We start from the raw sequence: 27,294 nt of genomic DNA on the forward strand, positions 1-27,294 counted from the left end.
TTTGCTTACTTGTTACAAAAAGCTATCTGTGAGGTGTTTGTTTTTGCAGTTTCTGTTTAGAGTTAAAATAATAAAAATCATGCAATTTTTTTTTAATTTTTGGGTAATCTGTGTGATGCTAATTGTTGAAGAGCAAAGCTGTACGAACATTTTATAGGATTCTTTGAATACCAAATCAGACAACGGTAATCTACAGTATGGTGGATAATTTTGCTGATAAACGCTACTCGCAAAAACGCTAAAGCAAACTGGGCGATGTAAAATTTTCTTTGTCATCGAAAGGAGAGTAGCCTTTACATCTGCTGTATATGTAATATTCCGACTAGGAGTGTCGTTATCTCTCAATAATAATTTTTGAGAATTCGGTTTCTCATTCAAAGCGTAGGCAATACATTTTTTTTATTGTGGATCACATTTGCAACCAACACAAAATTGACGTTGAAGTAGCATTCCGAGAGAAATTAATGGAAATGTTAATTAAATGATAACAATTTTTCTGACCCATATTTTTTTAAAAATCAAATATAACAGTCAAAAAGGAAGTCAGAAAGGAACAATTATCACATCTGAGCGTTGGAATAGTTTTTTGTTTGGGATCTTTTTGTCGGGAGCTTCAGGCAGTTTATTAGAAGCATGTTGAGGGTTCAATCTAACCTTTTTGCCCCATTTTGCAATTCATGCGTAGATATTTTCAGGGCAATTACTTGCATTTCAGGTTGCATTGTTTTCTAAGTTTTCTGAATTAAAAAAAAAGTTGTTCTATCCCCGAAATATATTCTCTAGTAGGGCGATCTCAATAGAGAGTAAGGTATTAGTGAGGTATATAAAGCCAGAAATAGATTTTTTTGTTTAAAATTAATCGGGCTTTGAGTATATTTTTGCAAGGCATTGACTCGCTTGCTATTTTAACGTACAGCAACGTGGTACTGCATATCAACACTCTTAATCCACTGGAGAAGCTGATGGGGGGTGGCAAGCGGAACATTATTGGTCAAGATCACAAGATCAAAAACTTGGAATAGTTATAACGCATCTATTCCCCCTCCCGCCCAGTGTATTTAATGCCTCGCAGTTATAATTTATGTATTGATATATAGCACGTTAGCGTTTAAATTATTAGTACATGCGCCTGGGGGCAAGAAATATATGTCCACTAAGATGGGTGGGGGGGGGGGGGGGGGAGATTAGATTCGATTTAATGTTATTGACCTCATTATTGACCTCAAACTATTTCCACGTGCAAAAATAATGCTACATACTAATTTCGTGGATTAAAACTTCATTAAATAAGTTTTTATTCAAACAAATAGACAATGCTCAGGTATCACATTAAGCATATTTCGATTAGCTTTTTATTTGTTAGTTTGCCGTCTTTGGTTTTGTTCTACGCATTCAACAACCTATTGAGCCATTTAGCATTTGTCCCGCTCTATAAACAAAATGTTTATTTTCACGAGGAGGCACACAGATTAATGGAGAACGATATTCACCCGGTGCTGAATTTCAAAAGTGATCCAAAATATGTTATGGAGAATTGCAGACAAAAGTGGTTACCCTGATCTGTTTCCAATCATATCAGTTGTTAAAGGACCCGTCCAGTCAATTGATTTTTCGGGGCTAATCACCATAGTCCCCTCCACCCACAAAATTATATGATGGCAGATTTGCGATAACGGTGGGGTATACTTTATATGACCTCTAATCTGGAGACTATAATGAGACCTCTATCTTCAAAAATACGCAGGGTTATTTGGTATCCCCCCTCCCCCCCCCCCCCCCCCGCTTAGTGAGCAGAAGTTTTTTATGACCCCCAGACGCACGTGCTATTTTCTTACATAGTAACGTGCTATATAACAACATAGAATTTGTAACTGGGGATCATAAAAAACACTGGGGGGAGGGCCGAAACAGAATAGATCCAACAAAAGTCAGCAAATTTTGGGGTCTTTCCCATTACACCCCCCCCCCCCCCGAAATTAGAGCCCCTCCCCCCTTGCGGTATAATTACAATGATGGGGGACTCACTAAGGGGGGGGGGGGCTATAATGGAAAAGACCGAAATTTTGACAGGGGAGGGGGTAGGGTTCTCTTCTAAACAATTGGAAGGCTCTCTGGTTCATTTTCTGCTTTCCAGTTTTGGGATCATTAGTTTGACATTTGAAATTTTGAATCTAACACAAATCCGTCGTAACCAAAAATAGCCAAAACTACGACTGATAAAAAATGGGGGCTTTCACATTGTACTCAACACCCCCCCCCCCCCCCGTACGCCCCCATAAAAAAAGGCCCCCATTATAGTATGTTTAAAAAGGAAAGAGGTATAAGTTATTTGACCTCTAGGCTGTGATAAAGCAAGACATTACCCCCCCCCCCCCCCACCAGTACCTTTTATGAGCCCCTATTGAACTTTAGGATCTTTTCTGTTTATGCAATCCACAGTTACAGAGCACGTGCCATTACATGGTAATTAATTATGTTAAAATATGGCACGTGCGTTTTGGAGTTGCAAATATAATGCACACCAGCTCAGTTGATGCATACTATTTGCACCCCCGATTTTTTTTATAATTTTTTTTTCACGTGCCAATTTTTTTTCATAATAATTTACTACGAATTGGCACGTGCTCTGTAACGGGGGAAGAATAACGTACTGGGGCACAAATGGAAAAGTCCCATCTCTTATCAATATGTAAACAAAAATTAAAGACCATTTAATGCTAAGACACACACACACACATCCAGAACCCATGGGACTTGCCAGGAATCGCTTCAATGGATAAATTTCATAATTTCATTGTAGAAAACAAAATTTGAGAAAAAAACACAAATTTGAAAATACTAAACTTTGAGAAAACTACTAGCTTCTCCAATTTGCAAAATTAAATTCTGACAATTTTAAACTGATGATTAGTCAACAACTGGAAAGAAACTTAAGACCTATATGTTCGCAATTTGGACCTCTAAAACTTTGAAGGGCACAGACAACAGAAATAACAAGACAAATCGTCGGAACTCAAAAATCTCTTATGTTGTTTTGATAAAGTGTTAGTCATAGAAACTAATCGCCATTAACTCAATCCGTTTATTCACTTCTCTTATTCAGTCTATACTGCAGTCAACTAGATCTCTCATTATTCAGACTTTAACGAACATACGGAAAAAACTTCCCCAGCAAAAACTTAAAAATTTCCAGAATTTCAAAGAAATAAATAGTTTTAAGGCAATCGATAACAATAATTTGAAAAAAACTGACTTTAAGGAGCCTTGTTGCTATACATCATTAGACCGTCCAATTCAGCTCTCAGTAATGAAACTGATTAAAAAAACGACATAACAAAATGGGCAAAAATAACAAAAATTTTTTGAAAACAAGTGGTGTCGAAGTCAACAAAATTATTAGTTCCCTGAGACCATTTGAGACAACTGAAGCTTTGTATCCTGAAAACACACATAATTTTTTTAATTTTGATAAAATTAAAACCTTGATAAAATTAAAACCTTGATAAATTCCCTGAAAGAACTTAGTTTTATACGAAAAAAGAGTGTTGAAAATAAGATTACTTTTCGTTTTTTACTAGCATGACAACTATGACAAAAGGAAAAAGACATTAAATCAAATCGAAAGCAGTTTCATTTTGCTAAGAAAAAAATTTTAACAAGAAAACAAATTATAATACTGGTCCAGAAATCAACATTTATTTTTTATCTCAATTTCCGAAGTATAGAATCTCTCCATTAAAAACTTCATTATTTATCAGATTGCCTGATCGATCTTTCTTTTCAATTAGATTCTACGAAATCAATTTATATCTATAAATCTGTAAGGAAGTTTAAAAATGACCCCTACGCGTTTTTAAAATCTAAAGTGAGAAGGAAAAGTGAATAGGAGGTGAACCAAGCTGGATAATTCCATTTGGGTCCTGACGCTTATTAACTGCTTTTTTGTGTCAATTAAATTATCAAATCACAAAACCTAAATACGTCAGCAAAGAAAAAAAACAGAAAAAGTCAAATTTGTCAGAAAAAGTCAAAGAAAGTAAAATTTCATTTCTTAAAGGTTTGGATATAAAAATCTCTGTTACAATTGGTTTAACCCTCAAAGAAAATTTCAAAGTCCAAAATACTAAGATTAAGCAGAGGATTGTAAAAAAATAAAATAACCGAAAAACATGTGAATGAAAAAACCAACCACAGAGGAAAATCTCCAGTTTTTTTTTTTCAAATAGTGTCATCATAGATCTTACGTCTATCATTAGCTATCAATTGAAAAGGATATTCAGAGTGCGATATGCCTTTTTCTTGGCTAATGAAAACCTTAGGACATAATTGAAGAGCAAGACAGCAAAGACAAACAAACGGTCCGAACTCCAATTTCACTTGTAACTTAATTAATAAAATCATGTGTCCAAACATAAAATGACCAAGGGTATGAATGCTAGTGGTTACGTTAAGTTTATTTTTTGCTGCTGAAATCAATGAAACATTTTATTAGTCAGACTATGAAAAAAACTACAGAATAAAAACATACATAGTCAAAATTTAAAAATTAATTTAAGTTTTTCTAGTTACCGCAGATCAATTCAGACATTAGCATATATTAAGCACTAAGACAAATGCTTCGCATATATTACACTTGGCAAGAAATCGAGAGAAACAAAAATGAAGTAGACGTCAAATGGCCGCAAAAGTAGAAACAGAAAATGGCGCTAAGGTAAAAAAAAATTACTCTTTTTTTACTCTAAGAAACCACGGTGAGACAAAAATAGCTTCAATCTCGCTTCAGAGTACCTAGGAGCCAAGTATATGCCAAAATGGTAACAGATTTGTGAAAAAAAGTTAACAGAAAATTGAAAAAAAAAAATAAAAAGAAACTATTTGAACAAAACTAGAGCGTAATGTGACATGTTCACAAAAATTTTACACTTCGATAACTCTTCGAAGAAGACAAAATTTATGAAAAACTTTCAACAATTGTTTGATTCACTTAAAAAACTTGAAGAACTTGAAAAATTGTAGAGTACCAATGCAAACCAGATTAAAAACAACTTTTTTATTTAAAAATAAACTCGTTAAAAATTTGTTTTGATCCTAAAACAAAAGGAATCACCCTCTAATATTACAGTTTGATAGATAACCATAAACTCACTTCTGGTTCATAGAAAATGGCTATTGTTTGCCAAGAAAGGCATTAGTTCATTTTGTTTCGCATGACTGGAATGTTTTAATTTAGGGAATACATTTAGTTTTACTGAAATTATAATGTTGAACGTTTGAGATCGATTAAGAGAACATGGCGCGTGAGATGGATAATCATCAAGTGCATTTGTTTTTTCATTTTCAGATTGCACAATTTATTTCCGAGTTTTCAAACAAAAAAATGATTAACAGAGAAAATGTAAAGGCAGCATCATTACTAGCGTCTGCCGGTACAGAAATAAAAACTAGTTAAAAAGAATGTGGCTGGCATTTCCCAATTTCTTTTGACTCCCAATATGGAAAACGATTAAAGTACATGTAAGTAATTTCCATGCCGCAATTTAATAGCATAAAATGGAAAACATTTCAAAACAGTGTGATTATTATCACTTTTGGCGGTTAGGGCGTATCACAAAACTTAAATCCTTTTACTAAAATGAGGAAGTGTACTGCAATCAATCCGCCGCACAATTCTTTGTGGAGTGCGCTTCCGCAAAAAGTATTTTGCGGCGGCATCTAGATTCCACTTTTCAGCTTCGAGTTTAAAGGTTAAAACCCTGATTGAAATTTTCATTTAGGAAACCACCTTTTCATCCTCAAATTTTGTAAATACGTTTCACATGTACACTGTATTAAGATCAGAAAAGTGAAATGTGGTTCAAAAGCGAGTAAAACTAACTGGAAAACTTGGTACCGGTAGACGCTCATAATCATCTTTGATACATTTGGTGTAAAAAGTTGAAGCAGCAGTTGAGCTATGAGGCCCATCAGTTTTAACTACTCAATATGATCAACTGAATTCAATTTGACAGGTTTCCCTCAAAAAAACTGTAGCTAGGACAAATTTTTCCAGCTTTAAAAATTATTGTTTGAGATTATTGTATCAAAAACATTCCGAAATCCAAGTAGTCGCTCAAGGCTGAACTTGACGGTTCTAAACAATGATAAAAAATCACAAAACTATCAATTCCGGCACTTCGATTTATACGTCCCACAACACGCCGCGCCTTTCATACCTGTTTCCATAGTTTTCCCCAAAAATTCACTGTGTAAATTCTTCTGAAACTTTAATGACAGCGAAGAGAGCATTAGACAGACCTGTTATTATCACTGATTTTTTATGTTAGTTTGTAAAGTTTTGAAATTAATCGTTTTGTTTATTGCAAGCGTTTAAAGCTAAGCTATTTCAACGGTAGTTCTTGTAATTATATACACTAAAAGATTTGAAGCTATGGAGCGTCACAATAACACTTTGACGCTTCAATTGCGTTTTTATTTGGCATTTTTCCCGCAAGATGGATGATAATGTAGCGGGATCTTGGCGGGCAGAATTTGTGCCAAATCTTGCAGAGTTAACATCAGTTAATGATTGGTAGCGTATTGGAGATATCGACTTTGTATAAAGATACATAAATTTGAGTCAAGAGGAATCCCACAAAAAGTGATGTCACAAGTGAACTCGAGAAACGTCACTTCGACCAAAAGTTTTCTATAACCACGCAAATTCAATCTGCAGTCTTTTCCCAATTCGACCAACACTGTTTTCATAGCAAACTTGAGTCGACAGAAATTTTTACTGTTTTTTTTTCAAAAAATGCATTTTTCAAGGTATGAGAATTCCAAGTGTTTTGGTCGACGGAAAGTGAACTCCGACACCATTTTTGGTCAAGAAGTTTGAGCGAAAATTGTTCCTTTCTAATATCGGTTGGTCACAGTTTTTTCATAAACAATTGAAGTCGACACTGTCTTTTCATACATCGTCTCAAAACCGGAGCAATTTGACATTTTATATCTCAAACAATTATGCGCAAGTGGAGCCACAAAATTAGCAGTTACCACAAAATTGAGCTTAGAAATATTAGAGAGTCAATTCTAAGGCCTTTCTCAATTATGTGTTGTTATTCTAATGATAATGCTCTGGCTGAGATGGGCGCTTAAAATTGTTCTGCTCAGATTATACCAGACCAGAAATTACACTGAGCAGACCTTCCCACAATAAAAGTACCTCTGATCAGATTCAACCGCGCTCGACACCTTCTCTGTGCTGAAAATGGAATACGTTCCGTATCAGACCCACCTGCACCTGGATGTATTTCTGATCACAACCACTTGCATTCAGAGTCGTTTCTGATCAGACTCAATTGCGCTTGGAATGCTCTCTGATGAAAAAGCTTTGTGTGCATGATTATTGCCTATCTTCCGCTCGAACCGTTAATGATCAGACCCAGTTGCACTTGAAGCCACTTCTGATCACACTCAAGTGCACTCAAAACAGGTTCTGACCAGACTAAAGTGCCCTAGAAAAAATCTGATCAGAGAATGATTTTAATAAACAACAAATTTTGCACTAATAAATTTATGTCATAAAAACTGATGGTTGCAAAATGGGTCATAAAAACTGATGGTTGCAAAAGGTAGCAAAATGCACAACTGTGGAAGCGCCAATTGTGAAAGTAGTGTGAAGGAAAATAAAGAAAACAAAAAATTATCTGAAAGGGACTTGTATTTGCTATCAGCTGGATCCCTTGTTTCTGATCAGAGCCATCGCACTTTAGGAGAGTTTCTAATCAGAACGCTGCTTTATTGTTGCCTTTGAAAAGATAATGTCATCGAAATGGGTTCTGGTGAGACCTGTTGCGCTCGAACCATTTATGATCATATCCAGTTGCGCTCGAAACTATTTATGATCAGACTCAAGTGCGTCCTGCGCTTGAAATTTCCCTGTAATTTCGAGCGCAAATTGGTCATCTGTGCACTTGAAATGGACAGTTTTGAGTGCACGCCTCAGCCTGGGTTACCATATATAAATAGCAAAATATTGCAAAATAAGTACATTTTATCCAATTCCATTTTACCTTATGCCATTATACTCAATGCTCCTTGATATTTTCGTTCAATAATTCGTCTACGCAAATTAGCAGTCGCTATTACACGTATGCATAAACATACTTAAAAACCATGTACTTGCCCGGTAAACTATCACAACCGAAAATGGCATTCAATTATCCGCTCGAACATTACATGAAAATTACGTGTAAAATAACACTAAAAAATAAAAAAAAATAACACTATTGTTGTCTGTCGGAAACAGATGAGAGTTTTCCAGACTTGATATTCGACAATGGGCAGTTAGAGCAAAGTACTCACCCACTATATGCTTTGCACCCGGAGATAAATTCATACCCAAATACATCCAAAAAGAGGGAAACTGGGAAATTGACAACCAACGCAAGTTATTCAAGGAAATTTTCCCCATGTATCCTCAGGCCGCCTTTCTCGACCTTGGAGCCAATAGTGGCGTTTATTCTTTATCGGCGGCAATTTTGGGCCGGAAGGTCTGGATCTATTTCCTTCGGCAATCCATTCGAACGCGTGATCAATATTTCTGTTTCCATAAGCGTGTGCTCTTTTTGCGCTAATAATGTTTTGCATGTATGGAATAACAAGCCTCCCGGGTCGAACTTTCCGGGTAATCATAAAAAGATAATGTCATGCAAATCACAACGTATTTCTGGATAAGATTTATTTATGAACCAAGAACAAACTGAATGAACTATTTAAGAGAGTAATTTGGACCTATGATCTTTTTGTATGTCAATTGCACTTGTGATTAAATGGAAATCATACAAATCATATATGACCTTGAACAATTACAACGAAAGTTGTATAAGATATCATACCTTGTGGTCAACCCTTTCCATAGAACGGAAAACAAAAGGTGTAAAAGTTTCAATTGTTTTTGTTTTCTACTGGGGAAGGAAACAGATCCGAAGGTACTGGCATTTGAACCAATGGCTTCCAGCGTGGAAAGTTTGCTTCACTCAATTGCAAAAAATCATCTTCAAAATCAAATTCTGCTGTTTCCTTACGCTCTTATGGAGAATAGTTCTAACTGTGCGCATTCAAAGCTAACAGCTGGGAGGTATAATTTTGGAGCCACTAAGATCGTAAAAGAAGAAAATTGTGCGAATGGAGGGGATGTCAAAGTGAGAACCCTAGATGCTATTTTGCCGACTCTTCAGATTCTGAGTATTAATCAGGGAGCTATTCTGCTGAAAATGACTTCGCGATAGCGAGTTAATGCAAACCTACAAGCAATTTTTCGAATGAAAAAATGTCTGATTTTATCTTTTAAAAAATCAAACAGTCAGTTATCTAATTTTTGGTTAGCCGCAATATATAGCTCAATTATAGATAACAAAAGCATTGATGGCCTAAACTGTAAAAATGCACTGATTCTGCAGTCTACAACGTTGTTGAGAGCTACTAGATGATGCACTCAAAGCTAAAATAGATTTCAATGCTTTTCTGTAACAGTTTAATCACATATGGTTAAGAAAATAAAATTTTATTCCAAAGAGGAGCGGAGGAAACAATTCATTTTGGTTTAACTTTTATTTCCTAGGGTATTATCAAAACATTTGGAATATTTAACGGAATGATACAAAGCGATATCTGACATCTGTTAGTCTCCATCTTTTCAGCATTAAACGAGCCAAAAACTTAATGTTAAAAATAAAAAATTAACAAAGCAACCACGACATTTTTTCACCTCAGGATTGGCATTTTCTTTTTTGAAGTATAAATGTAATCAAAAAGTAATCAATTGCTAGCTGTATGGAGTAAATCTACAGCCATGATAAAGCAAACAGGAGCGGTTTTAAAAGCAAAAAAAATTAATTGGTAAAATATATATATTTCTTTTAATTGTCAACAAAAACATTAAGTTTTTCGATGTAAAAATAAAAAAACAGAAATCAATAAAAAAACAGAAACTTGAAGTTTGCGGGTCGAAATCTTTGTTTCAATAGCTTGATCACAATTGATTTAAACAATTTTTTTTACTGCATGCTGACCACAGTCACAATCAAAAATGGACGAAAACAATTGCAAAGTATAGAGTATAGTAGTTGCAATGTGACCTCAATATAAAGGAGAATAGTAGGACGCTCACTGTGTGAAGCAGTTGGCTGTGTTGAGAGTACTGCATTCAATTATGAGATTGTGGAGTCGCAAGACACAAAGGTTCCCAATTTTACTCTCACTACAATGGTGTTCATAAAGAACCAACATTATACAAGACATTATACATTGTTCTTATACAACAATTTTTTTGGAAACAGATTCTTTTTCAATTTTGAAGTTTTATAGGTCAAAGAGGCAATAATTACAGAAGATCAAAAGGAATAGCACAAGTGTCGGAAAAATTATACATGCGTATCCCCGGCATTAGGTCAAGGAAACAATGAATAGTGCGAGCATTAACGTCAAGTATTCAAGACAAGAAAGTTGAAACTAGAGTCCCTGTATGAGGTTTAACATTACTTAAATGATGCTGGTCAGAAATCTTGGAGGTCATTTAAGATCTTAATTCGAATTCTGAAATATCATTTTTGATTGTAGTAGGAACGGAAAGACATTCTATATTTATTGACGTTTTTTAAGCAATTTCATGAAAATGCGTATCATCTGTCATCACATAGGGAATGAAATAGTAATTTTCCGAGAAACCACATACTGTGAGATCATGACACAGGAATCATTTTCACCAACAATCATTTGCAGTTTTGGAAAAAAAACTCTTGTGATCCTTAAATCATTACTAAAAACGCATATATACTATAGAAAGGGTGGAAACTTTTAACAAAAATCACGTGACCTGAAAGGATCAAAAGCTCTAAATGACCGAGAATCTTCAATTTTAAACTTAATATAGGACAAACACAAACTTATTCGACGAAAAAGACAATTTCAACTGCAATCTGTATCTATCTTAGCTATATGATCAATGGATTGAGTGCTTTCCAGAGTTTTTTCACTGACGACAAAAGTGACGAAACACGAAATTGCTCATTTCTCCTCGACGAAATGTTTCGTTGTTGTAAGTTGATTGCTGGAAGAGCACTTTTTCAAAATTTTGTAACATTGGGCCAATTTTAAACTGTTGGCCATGTGGCCGTGACTCAGAACTCCATAGAAAACTCCTCGTCTGCCTAGAAAAATTATTTAATTGCATGGTCACATATGAACATTAAATAAAATGCAGTTGCGACTCTTCGCGACGGTCAGTGTCACATTTATCAGACACTTCGCTTGCCTCATATTGTACAATATTTTTTTTCGACATCATCAGTCTATAATAAAACTAGCTTAAAGTTTAGAAAAAGAACTTTAAGCTCCAATAAAAATCCCTCCAATCCCGCCAATATTCTTTTTCATCTTTCTCCCTCCAATATTCTTTTTCCCTCCAATAAGAAAAATCCCTCCAATATTCTTCTTCATCTGTTCATTTCACTATAAATAATTCTCCCTTTGATGTGTGATAAAACAGAATGGCTCCCTGTGAGATCTAAAGATCATAATGAAAATGGACATGGAGGGTTCAGAGGCAAGAGCCATTCTTGGTGGGCAAACTTTTTTGAAACAGATTGATGTACCTGTTATATTAATGGAGTTTCACAATTTGGCATCAATTCTTTCCTCTCATGACCGAAAAAAGTATCCAAAGAATGACAAGATTCTACGGAGAGTTGCAATATGTTCGCCAATCGACGAACTACCGCGACTTAAAAGGGCTCTAAACCTTAGATTCGTCGGAGGGGGGGGGGGGGTATTGCCTATAGTTACACGGGCGATCATCCTAGTTAGTTGAATAAGTCTTATCATGAGTCTTTCGGTCAAACAAAGTAGTGATAATCAGTCATAGATTTTTTTCAAGTATTGCTTCAAAATTTTAAAATAAATTGTTAACTTGACCCTTTTACCTATCAATTTTTAAGGTTTTTTGTTAATGGCTGATCCTCTGCCTAATATGATGCGTATTTGAGTCATTGCTAAATATAAACAGCTTAAAATTTTAAATTTATTTTGTTTAACAACGTCTCAGCTTTTTTATATTCCAAGAAAAAAAGAAATCCGAAAAGAAAAAAAGGCATCTCTTTTTGATACTTGAACATAGGCAAACCTGAGTCGAGCACGTTGCAGCTCTCTTAATGTTCACTTTCCTCTCAATTAGAAAATTTTCTGTTTTTTCTCCTAACATATTGTGACAAGAAATCCTTTTAAAAATTGACTTATCCAAATTAAAATGAGGTTGTTAACGGGGGAAAACATAAGACTTTACACCCATCGTAGAGAAACTCAAATTTCCTAAGATGTTCTTCATTCCCTTACTTTCCACCAATGTATCCAAAATTCATTAATATTGCTCCCTATGACGACAACTGCTCTTCAAAACCGGCTATTACGTCATTAGATGCGAGGGAAATAACCAGATGGGTATAAACATAGAAAATTCTCAATTGACCAATCACAGTGAAGGAAGAATTCGTAAGAATACTGATAGCCTAACAGTTTCATAATTCATTCATTGCATTTATCATGTTTCAGGATAGGACAATAACGTTGATACAAATATAATATTATGACGAAAGAAGAAACGAGTGATTTTTCGGCGGAGACATGGATTGGTCCAAGAGCGTCTGATCCCGGAAATCTTATTAAGATCCCGGTTTTTTCCCCGACAAGATCCCGGAAATACACGGGGAAGATCCGGGGATCTTACCGGGCAAACTACCGGAAATTTCAAGATGTGCCAAGATAGAGCAAGATCTCGCATTTCCCGCCGGGAAATCCGGGTCATTTAAGAACCCTGACATGAAAACCGGGAAAAATTATATACCGGCGGGGGTTTCCGGGACTCACAAGTGGGATCATACCGAGAATCCAAGGAACTTTAAGATTCCCGCCAGTATTTCCGGGATTTATCTGCCGGGATCTTACCGGGAAAATCGAGAAATTTAAGATTCCCGCCAGTATTTCCGGGACTTATCGGTCGGGATCTTACCGGGGAAACTGGGAAATTTAAAATTCCCGCCGGTATTTCCGGGAATGAGCTGCAGGGCTTACCGGCAAAACCGAGAAAATTATGATTCCGTGGAGCAAAACACATGGCACAAGCATTGAAATCAAAACTTTTTTTGGGGATGATATATTTTGACCCGGAAACGTTTTTATTTTGCATGCAATCCAGTAAAAACAGTAGCCTTTGACATTTCACACTAGTTTTCACTTTTTGTTTAAAAACTTTAAAACATTAACATAGTCGTTCCGTGCTTTTGCCGTGCCTTCCGCTATGTTTACCTAAATATTGAAACTTTCCGGCTTTCTTGGTAAGTTTTCTTCCCAAAAAATAAGATTACTGTGTTTCCCGCTAACTTTCCCAAGAAACTCAAGATTCCCGAGATTTCCTGCAACTTTAATTGGACAAAAATTTGTTTCCCGCGTTTCCCGACAAGATAACTGGTAAAAACTAAGATTCCCGGGTTTCCCAACAAGAGAACCGTGAAAACTAAGATTCCCGGGTTTCCCGACAAGTTAACCGGGAAAAACTAAGATTCCCGGGTTTCCCGACACGACAACCGTGAAAACTAAGATTCCCGGGTTTCCCGACAAGTTAACCGTAAAAACTAAAATTCCCAGGTTTCCCGGCAGGGTTTCCGGGATTCGACGCACTGGGGTGTCATGCTTGGTTGTGAATTATTCGTATCACGCCTCATCGGCCACTAAGTAACTGAGTAATGTTATTAAATCAACAGAAACACATGATTGATGTCGGACAGGTCGTCAATAGGCTTCAAGAAATCCTAGTTAAGTGATGCCTTGAAGCAGCTGAAAGATACTTGGCCAGAAATCCACCTTCAATCATAACAATTCTACAAGATTTGACAAATAACTTTCATTTTGGGGAAAACTAAATAAGTAATGAAAGAATAGTGTAAATAAATTTAAACAATAAATTAGGAAAAAGGAATTCAGAGCCAATAAAGTACTTCAGTTTCATTGGTCAAGTTATATGATTTTAAACAATTAAAAGTCACAAAAAATTTTTTAAAAATATGCGGCAAGAGTTGACGTGAATAACCGCAACTCGTTTGTGAGTAATGACTGGAGATATAAAAATGCTGGCGAAGTGTCCGTATGTTAACTTAAATGACCAGAATGAATTAAAACCTGCCTTTGAAGTTGAAACTATGAGCAGCAATGCAAAAAGCGAATGTGGATTTTAACTTTCTCCGTCATATTTCTACTTGAATTGTTCATTTTTCGGCAACCATTGTGCTCTGTTTAACAGGGAAAGGGCTTAACCAAGTACTATGTGAGCTAATTAATTTGGGTAAAACGAAAGTGGACATATATGCCAATAAAGGAAAGGAGAAGCCGCTCTTGTAGCACAGTTTCTTCAAGTTCTTGGCGAAGTTTATTATCCAACTTCTCTGTCATCAGGAACGAATTTGGCGATCTCCTCGGCCAACACTTGGCCTCCAGATGTTTTGTGGAAGAAGAAAAGGTCTTCATTCAACTATGACTCATGATTCCAATGACGAACGAAATACTTTGATCACAAAAAACTAACAATAATTAAAACAAAGAACGTTCACAAATGTAAACCAAGAAAAGAAAAACTAGCACTTAAAAAATCGGCCACAACGTAAAGAGATGAAGCGCAAAATAGAAGTTAAAAAATTCTTTTGTCTGAACAAATCGAGTGGATCAGACAAACGAAAGTTAAAACTGGAAATGTTAAAACTGGAAATGTAAAAACACTTATGTCAGAATTTGTAACAGTACCGTTTCTACCCCTACACCAGGATACATCCAAATTAATTCAAACTCGCATCCGGACACCCTATATGTATGGGAAGTCTGAAAAAATTGATTTAGCTTCTCAGGAAATTAGTTAAATTGTCATCTGTTTACAATTCTATATAAGCGAATCAAATATTTCAAAAATATTGGATTCTGAATCGAAAAAAGGAGTTTTTTTCATCAAATCAAACTTATAGTCAGCGATTTCCTGTGCATGGGAAGTCTAGAACAATGAGATATTTTCATGGGGTTTTTGCAGAGAAAAGTTAAATTCTCATCTAATTTTGGCTTCATATAGAAAAAAATTCTCAAACAAAGCGGAAGCGGTTTCCATCAAACAAAGAATTTTTTAATTCACTTCATACTCATAACCATAGAAACATTCACTCAACTTCTTTAACACTTCTTAGCTAAGTTTCTCTAGAAATTGTATTTTTTCATCGCTAGAAGCGGTGAGAAAAAATCTTTTTTTCTAAGAACCGCACGTCTTAGTTTAATTCAACGATAAAAAAATCACTAATTCTTTGCTATGAAATTTTGTAAGATTTGTTGTTTTTAGTGCCAAAAACTTTATTATCACCGCTGTCTGCTTGTAGCAGCGATTTAATTTTCTTCACGGCTTAAGCGGTACAAAAATTCACTGCTAAACATCGCAAACCTTACAAAATTTCAACTCAAATGTTTAATGAAAGGTAATGTTAAATTACATAATTAGTAGTTTAAATTCCAATGAACAACCATATAAAAAAGTTGACATGCGGAAGCTGGGAAGATCGGATCCGTGTACGGCAGTCTCTTCTCCTTAGGATTTTTGTATTAATTTTTCAGAGCTCAAAACGGCTAATCTTTCAAAAAAAATTGCCGCATTCGTCGCTGAAAGAAGCGGGCTTCTTGAGGTGAAAAAGTTTTCTTCAGCGCAACTCTTAATTATTTATTCGACCAAATCTCGGCCCGGGGTTGCGCAATGGTCTGGACTGTGGTCCCACAACGGTCTGATCAGAGGGCATCATCGACCTGAAAAAAAGTGAAACCGAAGTAATTGAAATTCAATTATATGAGCTTTTTTTGGTTGATGTGAAAAAGTTGAGAGGTTTTCCGTTCAAACGACCCTCCTCGCTTAAAGTAAACAAAATGGCCGTAAAACGGTTATTTAGCAGCGAATCTGCTTGTGGTTAAGTTTAATTCTGTTTTATTTTTGTTTTTCCGCTCGGATGATCGAAATAAAATGCCAATATTGATGTTGTACATAGTAAACTCGATTTAATCTAGCGCAGTAAAATTCTCATACGATGTACTTATTTAATGATGTACTTAAATTTGAAAAGAAACTACTAAATGTCAAGTTCCAATAATTTTGTAACCCAAGTAAATTTAATTTTCATGTGCATGTCTGCTTTTCTTATTCCCGCATCAGGAAATTATTCGTTCTTGTACTAAGTATCTCTTGCTCTTGGATATTCATTCTCTTCATTTTGCTTCTCGTTATTGGTAGCTCAAATCAATTCATCAATCTACAGCTGTATTTATTGTCAAGTCTAGTAGACATGCTTAGACCAGGCACTTTGTAAAGGGAACTCTGCTGCAAGATTTTGTAAAGTGTACGCACTGAGTGAAACGTCTCATTTGATATACGAAAGGTGTTTTGGAGCTCAATTTCGGAGAAAGATGTTTCGGAGCTCAATCGGAGCTCAAACTGTACACAATGTTGTAGCCCTCAACTCCATTTGGCCCTCAACCACTAACTTGAAACAAGAATAACTTCCACTTGAACAAATTCATGAAGACACCGTTCAAGGATGATCTGCTCAATAAGAACCCGGTAGACTAGCCAGGAATATACAATTCAAGATGAATTAAGAAAACTGTTGTCAACGTCAATTATAAATTGAGATTATGTGTGGTGATAGGCCTCCAATTGCGTGATATACCTTAACCTTGGAACAGAAGGAAGAAGAATTGTTTGTAGCTGAAACCCGCATCTCAGAATGGACACTTTAATCACATGGATCTCTGACCCATCATACAGGAATCTTTCATTCGACCAAGGAGTATTACATTTGATAGATATATGCTCCTTACAACAAAACAAATAAAAGGAGAATCAATCGAACACTTTTTTAGAAATCTGAAAAAATTGCCAGAAAACTGTATTCTAGGTAACCAAGAAGAAACTCTAATAAGTGACATTGCCAATATTCAAGATCCTGAAATTCAGAAAGAATTAATGAACGAAACAGTCGAACCCCCTCAGTCATTACGTTTAGCAATTAATTTGGAACTCGGCCATCGAAACCAACTGCCAATCTCTAACAGTCAATCTGATCTACAATTAAACGCCGTTTTACCACAAGGTCAATTTCGCAACTCAAATCAACGTCAAAACATTCAGATACAAACTCCAACTGAATATCCATTGTCGCCGCATTTGGTCAGCCATTCCTAAAGACAAATGTATAGCACAAACCCAAAAACTGAAATAATTGTGGTCTCTGGAATCATTTTGCTCGTGTGTGTGTCAAAAACCAAAATCCAACTTTACCAAAACTACCCGCCCAATAGTGAACTCAATTGAGAGAAATACAACGCAAAACTCCGTTAATGCTGTTTCAAACTTGAATTATAAACAAGAATGCAAATCTGACTATGATAGATTACATGAAAATTTGATAGCAATTATTGCAAGCAACAATCTGTGAACTGAACCGAAAAACACAATTCAGCAAATTGGCAACACAAAAGTGGGCCTCTTTATTGACTTTAAAAGTGTCTGTAGTATCTTGAAAAAAGTAACTCGCTACAGAAATCAACAACAATTCATCCATTGCACGATGGTTAAGAACTGTAACCTCAGAAAACCTCAAAACTTTTGCCTAATGAGCCAAGTTCTGTAATTGGCACGATGTAAACTCAAGTGGAAAGCAATGGTTGGCAAATTGAGGATGCCGAATTTGTTGTAGTCACCAAGGGCTTGAAACCACTCAGTGCATTAGACCGGTTTGATGCGCTGAGCATATCAGTTACCCAAACTCTAAATTCATTTGAAGCTATTATGATCAACATTATCAAAACACAAAGTCCTTAAAAAAAGAATAGCAAATCAATTCCCAAATTTTTTTTCACATGTTGGACGATCTAAAGTACATATTATCATATCAAAATTTCATAAATATTTCCAATCAAAACATCAGAAATCTAGAAAAGTACCTATCAACTTAGAAGACAGAGTTAATAATGAAATTCAAAGGCACTTAAAAAAGGGCATATAGAAAAACTTAGCAACTGTTTAGATCAATTATTTATGTCGCCCCTTGTTATTCTAGTTAAACAGGACCAAATTATAAAATTAGCTCTTGATTCAAAATTTGCTAACAAATCCATCCAAAAAAACAAATGCCAGATGCCCAATTTTGACACACTAATTGATTCTATATCACAAATAATTACAAACTTCCACACTGAATCATCTGATAAAAATTTTAGTTCTACCATAAATCTCAAATATGCCTATATTCAGTTAAATGTTCAGTTTGATACCGCAATACATTGTAAATTTAATTTTGTAAGTGGTGACATGAAAAGCACAAATCGATTCAAAAATGGTTTTTATGAACTCATCGAAGTGCCTGCCGATCTCCAAAAAGGCATAGATTATAGCATCATAGTCCTCAGGAATACTTTTTGCTTTCATGACGACATTATAATTGTAAGCAAAGGTTGCGAAGAAGATCATTTCAAATTAATCAAAGGTTGTGATGAACAACTCGATGCTGAAAACCTTTGCATAAGTTTACAAAAACGCGATTTCGCTAAGCAAATTTTGTGATTAGGCTATCACATAAATCACTGAAACATTTCCCATCTTGAATCTAAAACATCTGTCACTATTGCACTCGAATCACCCAAAACACTTTAATAAAACGTCGTTGTTTTCTTGGTCCGTAGTTTATAATAGTAAATTTGTTTCCAATTTTAGCTAAATTTTGCCACCATTTAAGAGAACTGCTTCGAAAATCAACTAAAAATACTTGGACTAAATAACATACTGTTCATTTTATTGCTATTATTTTGGGCCTCGCAAATCACAATAAAAACTTGCAGTATAACCGGCAACTCTAAAAACGTGTTAAATGTCACGCCTCTCGCTCCGGCCTCCGAGCAGCTCTCGGACAATTAACACTCGATGGCGGGAAACCAATATCTTTTGCTTCGAGATTTTTAAATAGTAAAGAAGAGCGATAAAATATTAATGATTTGGATTTAGTTGGAGTAGCTTGATCCACAGAATAATTTGGAAATTACCTCTACGGGAAAAGGTTTTCACTTATAATTGATCACCGAGCTCTTCTATCAATTTTATTAGAAAATCATTCCGACAAATCTCGTCATAGTCGTTTTTCACGATGGTTCGATTGCATCTTTGCATTCCTGTTTAAAATTGAGCATTTACTCGCCAAATTCAAAATGGGTAAGTAGATTAGATCTCCCGCAACCCATTTCAACCAGCAAAAATTGTTTCAAAATTTGATGACAAAATCTTAGTCGCTACGTTATCACATATACAATTGGATGGTAAACTACTACAAAAAACTATTTCCGCCAATCATCTTAATGAATTCTGTGTAAATAACATATCTGATGGGCAAATTTAAATTGCACAACAACATAATCATGAGAATAAAACTTTAGAATCGAACACGCACCCTTGTACATGCAACTCAAAATTTGCAATCACATGAAAAAAAATCACCACTCACAAAGTATCCATAAATCTTCCTCTTTAATCAAATGTCAATTTGGCACCGTTAGTATGCTCGCTTCAAAAAATTTTGCCACCCGCTCAGTGGAAAACTATTTCCGACTGAACTAAGTTTAATCACACCAATTTAATCACAATTACGCAACGCAAGTACGCTGACCTCTAAAGAAATTAGCAATTTCTGAGCAAGGCTCAAGTCAAAATACAAAAGCACGTAGTTCTAATACCATAAATACCAATTTTGTGCCTCGCATTGTTCTAAAATCAAATAACGACTCTCTTGCAGCGCATACTACGAAGACCATTCATTCTAGTATATCAAATAGCACCCAATTTCCAGACTTTGCGTCTCAAAACAATATACAAACATCTGACGCTTACCAAAATCCACACCATTTAATGGATTAAACCAGTTTAACCTGTCAATCAAATTCAAGGCACACATTCCTCTCCAAACTAACACTAAAAATTCAAAATCTTTGAAAAAAATTGACCTGCTCAATGACAAGCAACGACGCAGTGCTCAAGGAAATCAGAGACTTCAATATACGAGAAGGTGAGGATAGGTTAAAACAATTCAATCCCTGATCTCCATGTCGATAGTGGTTGTCTGTGCATGTGCGAGATGATGGCCATCCCCAATGCACATAAGGCAGCCTTCATCGGCGACTTACAAGCAAGTCACCCGGGCAGCTGGCGAATGGTTTGTATGACCCGACCTTGCTGGTGGCCATACATAAAACTCGACCCAATCGTCCTTGCAATAGAGTGCAAAGCTTGAAATGCGATTGGTAAAAACCTTAAATCAGTTATACCTGCTAAGCAACGTCAATCTCATAAACCATGTATATTCCCTAATCAGGAATTGCGAACAGATTTTGCAGGTCCTATTAATAATGAAAAAACACGAAATCTATATTTTAAACTTGCATTGGCAGGTTTTGAAAAAATCTTACGCAGAAATTTTTGATAATGCAACGCTTCAAATGTAATCAAGTTTTAGATAATTATGTACAAATTCACGTAGTTCCTCGTTCTTCAAGAAGAAATCAAGCTCGTTATCTTATAGGTAACATGTTAAAGAACTGCTGTATTAAAAATAATATAAATTTAATCCCAGCTCCAGAAATTTATTGCCGGGCAATTAGTTTAGTAGAAAGGCTTATTAGTACTGTTAATCAACGCCTTGCATGTATTAGAGAAGCAAATACAGAAACAAATTTCTTGATCCTTAGAGCAGCCCTTAAAACAATAATTTACCAGCTCCGCATATGTAAACAAAAAACTACTGGCATTTTGCCCTTCGAATCTCGATATGACTGTCGTGATTACACTTCGCTTACCAATATTAATACTGCAACAAACAATTCTGCTATTTTAAGCTATGACAAAATGCTAAATCACCGGTTAGACGAGGAAACGTTGACCCTCAATGAATTTCATCCCAAAGCGCAATGAGGAGTGTATTGAAGTGATGAAGAATTGCAGCAAAACTTCTTTAAAGCAACCCACAACATACAAACCAGAGAACGCAATGCACTGGACAACGAACTTCGATTCCTTCGTTCTTCAAAGATTTATCGGGCAAAACCATTGAAAGAATCTGCAGTACAGATCAACATAGCAGGAAAACGCCATCCAAATAAAATGACTGAAAAAACTTAGACGGTATTTACGAGGTATCGGCCCCTGGATCAGTAAGCAAAAGACGGACCAACAGGCTTCTGTAATTAGAGAACCCGGCAAAATTGACGTGACAGTCCGCAATAGAGATGTCGCTAAAATTGGAACGCGAGACGAGAGGAAAACAAAATTGCAGGACTACATCACTAGGCGAGGCCCTCATCTTCTCGAAAAATCAACACAAGCCAAAATTGCAAGCCGTACCAAAGAATTCTCACGCATCCAAACAGAAGGACGGGAGACAGGAGGATGAAGCATCGCAAGCAAGACAATGCAAGCGGAGCCAGTTCGAATGGAAAACGTTCCGACCAATTTCGCTCCACAAATCACAGAACAAAGTTCAGTTTCTGCTCCAACTTCTAAACAACCGATCATCACAGCTTCGCCAACTTATAATTCTCGAGAATTGCAAATTCCCTCAACATCAGCAACTCGAGAGGACCTACAAAAAAATGCCAAAGACTAGAAAACGTACACGGAAGAGCCCTGAATATTATGGATTCGAAAAAGATGACTTTTTTGGAGAATCCAAAAACTCATGTCCTCCGAATTGGCTCCATCCTAGATAAAAAAGAAGAGCAGATGACATTGAATAATTCCATTCTTCGATCGTGCAGTCAATAGTCAACACCGCAGCGCAAGTTGAGCCCATATCAAATCCTTATCCCTCGCAAGTTATTGATATACTATCTCCTACGGATCCAAGAATTCGCCCGGCAGATCAAAGTTCCGATAAAACATTAGTTCTAGATCAGCAGAACTCCAATTTTGGATAAATTCTGAGAACTGAAGCTTTATTCTATTTACTAAATCACACAAGCTATCGTAACCAGTACATATATTGTTAATTGTTTTAAAACCCTGAATAAGGATTAATTTGTTATCAGAATTGTTATTTGAAGTTTTCCAGTAGTGCAGTTTTCAATTTGTCAAAAAAGGGGGAAATGTTTTACATCGTAATCTCATTTTAATTTGCAGTAAAATTCATAAACGATGTACTTACTTTAATGATGTTCTTAATTTTGAGGGGCAATTATAAGTAAATTTCAGGTTTTTTCGTACCCCAAGTCTATTTCATATTTGTTATTCCTATTCCCGCATCGGGAACTTATTTGTTTTTGTACTAAGTATCTCTTGCTCTCGCGGATTCGTTCTCGTCATTTTGTTTTTCGTGATTAGTCGCTCATTTCAATTCATTTTTCTACAACTGTATTTATTATCAAGCCTAGTAGACAAGTTTAGACTAGGCATTTCGCTAGGCGAGTCCTACTGCAATATTGTGTAAAGTGTACGCGCTGAGCGAAACGACTGATTTGATATAAGAACGGTGATTCTGACCTCCATTATAGTACACAAATCAAATAAGCTACGGCAAATAAAATGCCGACACAAATGGAGGACATCAAGAATTCCCTCGATAATAATCCCTCCCCTCTTTTTGAACGCTTCGAAAATACGCTGCAATTACGTTTACAATGTGTTGAGTTTCACTCGATTATGAAGACCAAAAAACTGCCAAAAACTTCTGTGAATTTTTTTTCTGTTTTATATTTTGTATTTTAACTATCCTCCTATAATTCACAAAAACACAAGACAAAAACTGATTGACTGACTCATTGGACAGTGAGACCCAAAAAAACATCCATTTGACATAAATAAATTTTTCATCAACAAAGCAATGTTTTTTTAAAGTTACCGCAACATGCACGACTCTAAAAAGCGCGTCAGTTTTAACTAAGACCACTTTATGACAAGACTTCCTCTCGCCAAACAACAAGAAAGGTATTTGCTACCCGCTTAGAACTACAGCGAAAACAGGTAAATTCAATGCAAGGTTTTGCGTTTCTTTTTGCAAATGCATGTTATTTCGTCTTGTATTTCAACTTTTCTTTCCGAGATTTTCGCTGCTAACTGACTCCATTTTTTTCTACGGCACTGCAGACGGCCCTGCACTTACTTCCCATGCAAGAATTTTCATAAATTCATTAAGTAGTGGTGATAATGTTGTTCCTTTTGGTTGTTATGCCAAATAGTTGCCAAAAACGTAACAGATAGATTCATTTCTCTACTGATTTTGATCACTGTTGATTGACAGTCTGGAGTGTGCAATTGACTTTCAGTCTGAAGCGAGAAATTGACAGCTCTTCAAGGTTTGGATGTCGCAGCTGTAATTCCTTGCATCACTTATCCAATGGTAAATTACAAAAGCCCCAATTGACAATTAGTTTTTGAAATTAAAAAAGAGCCTCATCCGACCTGTATGTAGCCAGCATTTTGTTGAAGTCCCAACAAAGCACCACCTAGGACAATCCCGATCCTTATAGTCAAACTCACTTTGGATGACCTCAAGCTCAACTCTTGTCTATCTCAAAATAGGACGCTGACAATGGCAGTTTTGTGAAAAGCTTGGAGAACCTCTGAATTTGTTTTTAAAGTAAAATCCGATCATGTTGATTATTTTTATATCCTGTAAAATTCCACAATGTAAAGTGATTGTGACAGAGCACGCGAACTAAAGAGCTCGTGAAATTGGCTCCATGCACGCTGTAGCATGCTAAAGAGTGCGGTTAACCACCCTTTCGGGTTTTTCGCCGATGCTGTCAACCTCTGCATCATTCAACTGACATTCGGGCAGACCAGCCCAACCATGAGTTTTCCTGCATGTCAAGGTCTCAGATCAAGTTCGTGTTGAAAAATGTGACAATGCAAACAGAATGGTCCCGCAAAACGCTTTGCCTAGCGGAATAACCCTACCCAATTGCGATTTGGGTTTTTCCCAACATTGAAGAACAGATTTAGCAAAAACATCCAGAAGTTTTGTCATTGGAGAGCAAAATCTACTGTTTTGAATAGAAACAGAACCGGAAAGAATTTTTTGTCAAAAAGCTGAATTTCTGCTGAGTTTAAGGGCTTCTCATTTTAGGTCGCAGTTGTAAACGAAGGGTTTTTGACCCAAACGCTATCTAGGTGGCCTCAACATTCGCAGAAATTTCAATTCGACGAGCTTTTTCGTAAAACCAAACCACAGAAAAATTAATTATTAAAAAAAATTCTAACGAAAAGCACGATGACCTGGAACAATTTCTCAGTTTATAGAAGCACGAGAATACTGAACGCAAATAAAGGCCTGGCAGTGGAAGTGTTATTCAGTAGGGATACAATCAATGAGAAGACTGTACTTGAAGTACAGCATGAAAAACACCCACAGCCCTTTCAATCCAAACCCACCCATTTTTTTGACACCCAGACATTCAATTCCCATCAATACCACCAATATGTAATAAAAATATCAGTGTAAGGGCAACTTAGGAAACTACCATGGAAAACATGGCGGCCACGGTCCGTTAGATTTGTACAATATAGACTGGAGAAGACTGCTGACTTTCGCCAAACATAGCTAAGTCAATATTACAAAGAATTTGTCCAGAATTTTATGCGGATGTTCTTCAGATTAGTCACCAAAAAAGTTCCTGACAAAATTTTAGCAGCAAAAACAAAGTCAATGGAGCAATTGAGCAGAATGGAGCAGACAATTCTTCTGCTTTATCATGTAGAAGTGTACCGTAAAGATCCTTGAGAGTGGTTTACGGTTTCTTGGAGACCTTAGCCAGCTCTGCCTATGCTGACAGTTTGGGACTGAATATTGTATACGTTCAATGCGTTCTGTTTTTGACGCTCCCAAAAATGAAGCAGTACACCATATAGATGCCAAAAATGCAATGGGTTGGCTCAATTAAAAGTTACCTAATAAAAATAAACAATAAAAAAACTTGTTCAGAGTTTTCAAACAGCGCCATTAGATCTGTGTGCAGCCGGAATTTGCTCGCAGACCCAAAAAAGCACTACCCAGGGAGATCTTAACGGTATAACAGTGTATAGTGTTGCCGTTCATTTTTTGGTAAACGAAAAAACGGAACTATACAATGGCAGTGCGGTAGGAAGCGTGAGAGACCTGCTACAGCGCTTCAAGGATTATTCCTTTCATGGAAACCATTTTGGATAACTAGCGACTTCTCCAAATTAGCCAATTGATTGTAAAGTAGCACGCTAACCTCATAGCTCATGAATTAGCTTCGATATCAGCCCCTGGCAGTGAAGGGATTGGTTTTGGGATCAACCACAGGAGGTGAATTTTAACATGAATCCATGCTGACCTGAATTTTTCGTAGCAAAGATTATTTTTAAAAACAATATATCATGCACTTAATTTTAAATACTGCTTAGAACAACAAAATTGTCAAAAATTGTTCATTCAGAGGATTTTGGGTTCTATACCACATGCTCAAAATTTTACAGCAGCTTCACCAAAAAAATTTTACCTAAAAATGTTGAAACAGAAATGAGAATTAGTTTTGTGACGTTGACAAACAAAATACTAACGAAGATTCAGACAATCCATGATGGATAGTGGTATGTGTTTGAATGACAAAGATTATGATATTTTTACATCTAAAAGAGCAATTGAAGTAATCTCACTGGAGCAGTGCAACATGAGAAAAAGTGGATGCTGCTAAATTGCGTAAGAGCTCTGCAAAAATAAGTTTCAGCATTTTGGTTCAGGAAATTTTTTGATGATTCCAAAAAACGAAAAAATGCTAACGTGTTGAACTACTTTTTCACAATTGAATTACCACTACAATGAAATATCACTTCAATTGGGAAGTTCCAAGGGGCTCAACAAACGCTCAAATTGTTGACCCTTGCAATTCTAAACCATTGCAATTTAGTTTTCTCTTTTATAAATCCTCCAAAAGACCTTCATAAAGCCATTAGTGCAATGGTGAGAAATAAGCTGAATTGAAAACGAAACATTCCTGCATAGACTACTAAAGACTGAAACTCTGTCATTAATCCTCGAAAACATTCTTTTGCAAGCTACTACCCCACAATAATCTGTTTCCCTAATGAGCTGAAACAAACGAAATCCACTCTGAAGGACATAATAAGCAGCCACAAGTTTTCATTACATCTTTCCATTGTTAAATCTTTGAAACCTACTTGGGTACTCAAAATTGTTACTACCTTCCTGACTTACAATTACTGAGTGAAAAAATGGTCTTAGGAAAAACCAATCTAAGGATCTTTTTGCTTACACCTTATCACAGAGAAAATTGATTAAATCAATTTCGTCACAGTAGCTATGTGGCCTACACTTTTTAATTCTATCAATTAAGACGTATTCGAAATCAACTTGGACATCTAAAATTTGATAAAACTGAAAAAGTTGGGTAAATTTTTCTTACGAACCACAATCAGTCTGTTATCCTACAAGAACGCATATCTGACAAGCTAACCCTGCATATACGTGAAATACAATGAACAGTTTTTGGCGCGCAATTCTTTAGGTTGTACTTTATTGAGATATGACAACAAGAATTGGCAACGAAGTGAAAATATGCAATACGATGACATTAAAGCAATTCTAACTTACTATATCTCCATTAACAAAAGCAAGATCAAACTTAAGCAAAACTCCCTCAATTTAATACGATGTCTTCTTTAAAACTCTCACATTTAATTTTGCTACAATTGAATTTTTAACCTAACGACAAAAAAGAGACGAAGATTTGATACCGTTCAGGATATCATATACCTTTGGATTGAACTACCGCAAAATTGTTTTTGAAAACAAAAAGACGACATTACGTTTTGAAAATTAAAAAAAGTATTAGCTGCCACCCATTTCTATGGCGTCATCTGTACGTCCCATAATCACTTGGATTCCTTACGAGTCTGAAGAACAAAAAAGTTTCTCTGTCAAAGTGCACAACTCGGTCGTGAGATTAGCGATACTGCTGACTTTAAATCTAGAAAAATTGATTAGATTCTTTGCTGTTGGGTTGACGTACGAGAACGTTATAATTTACCGCATTTTTTCCTTGAAAAGTGAAACAGCTTTAATTTTACAAGTCTTTCTGTTATTTATTAAATAAAGTAATATGTAAAAATTTACACAGCCGAACTAATACCTGTTGTTTACCCATTGACGTAGCTTGAAATTCAATATAGCT

The 27,294-nt window shown here is 35.9% G+C and overlaps 1 protein-coding gene and 1 long non-coding RNA gene across 5 annotated transcripts in view; one reads left to right on the forward strand and one right to left on the reverse strand.

The window, feature by feature from the left end:
• Positions 1-27,294, reverse strand: part of LOC142345738 (tetraspanin-3-like) — a 550,337-nt gene that overhangs the window by 475,738 nt on the left and 47,305 nt on the right. The gene's annotated exons all lie outside the window — the stretch shown is intronic.
• On the forward strand, positions 1,265-14,659 carry LOC142345346 (uncharacterized). 4 transcript variants are annotated; one of them, XR_012759313.1, is made up of 5 exons: positions 1,265-1,549; positions 8,303-8,531; positions 8,970-9,225; positions 11,552-11,694; positions 14,405-14,659. It is a non-coding gene; the product is annotated as an uncharacterized LOC142345346 (long non-coding RNA). The 4 variants fall into 4 exon arrangements; XR_012759315.1 differs by having other exon boundaries at positions 1,265-1,546; positions 8,962-9,225; XR_012759314.1 differs by having other exon boundaries at positions 1,265-1,546; positions 11,544-11,694.

This window comes from Convolutriloba macropyga, chromosome 9 (assembly GCF_964194025.1).
Source record: "Convolutriloba macropyga chromosome 9, txConMacr16.3, whole genome shotgun sequence".
Lineage (NCBI taxonomy): Eukaryota > Metazoa > Xenacoelomorpha > Acoela > Convolutidae > Convolutriloba > Convolutriloba macropyga.